Raw genomic sequence first — 1256 nt, 5'->3', positions numbered from 1 at the left:
CTGCCCAAAGGGCAGGAAGTCAGCTGGGGTCATAGGATCCCAGCAAGATAAGCATCCAATTTACCAGCAAGATAAGCATCCAATTTACAATCTGTTGAATCTGCTAATAGTAATGAATGTAGTTTTATTTTTTATGTTTAAAATATATTCCGTGCTTGCTAGTCTGGCAACATTCTTTCCCACTTTCATGGCTGTATTCATTTGCTTATGAATGCTTTTTAACACACAACACATTCCATCTGAGAGAGGAATTATCTAGGTGCTGATATAACATAGACTGCAAGGTCACTGTATCTCAAACTAGAATAGTACCAGTTTGTGAAGGCTGGTAATTTCTAAGCTTTCCACAAACTCTACCCTTGTCTCTCTGGCTAAGTACAGTCAAAAAGCCTGAGGCTGAATTGATTCAGTCTTTGCAGGTTAGTCTAAGCTGCAAAGATTGAACTAATAAGCAAATGAGCAATCATTTTTGATTGAGGAAATGTAGTCACATGCCTGCAGTGGCTTAAGCCAAAAGCTGGGGTGTGCTAGAACATGCCTGCCAGGCACTGCCAAAGGGAAAGGAAAAAGAAACCTTCCAAGACTTTTCCCCTCACTCTATCCTGGAACAGAAGGGGCATGGCCAGGCTGTGCTCTGCCTGGTGGTGGGGAGCTGCCAGGCTGAGGAGAGGGTATGTGGGGAAAAAAGGTAGTGGCACTGAATTCATAAAAGCTTGAACAAGAATAGTCCTTTCTCTGAAGAACTATAAACACAGCAAGGGGTGTGTGTTCACTTCTTGTGCTGCCCCTGCGGTCTCTGGAATTTGCAGTCCACAATTACAGCAGCACGACTTTGCAGGGTTGCTCATCACTTCTTGTTCCTGCTTCTGAGTGCCTCTGGGATTTGCTGTTCACAGTCACAGGCAGCAATAAGCAAACAGGGCAGGGCAGCTCTGTACTTGGGGGAAGTTTAACCCTCCTCCCTGGCCCCAGACCTCAGAAGGGGTTTGCCTTGGGGGGTCTAGTGAGCCAGCTCTCACCACTCAGACTAGGGAGCAGAGGGGCAGGGCCAGCCCTGCTCTCTAGAGCAGGCAGTACAGACCATCCCAGGGCTACAAAGCATGCTGGGATTCTGGGGGACTGATTTAACTTAGGTTACAAGGGTGGGTGGATGTGAATAGGATGGGATTCAACACAGGCAAGTGCAAGGTGATGCACCTGGGGAGGAACAACCGGCACCATACCTACAGGTTGGGGAACTCCCCTCTTGTCAGCAC

This window comes from Crocodylus porosus, unplaced genomic scaffold (assembly GCF_001723895.1).
Source record: "Crocodylus porosus isolate Cpor-Errol unplaced genomic scaffold, CroPor_comp1, whole genome shotgun sequence".
NCBI lineage: Eukaryota > Metazoa > Chordata > Crocodylia > Crocodylidae > Crocodylus > Crocodylus porosus.
The sequence above is the reverse complement of the archived record's forward strand: the minus strand, read 5'-3'. Positions refer to the sequence as shown.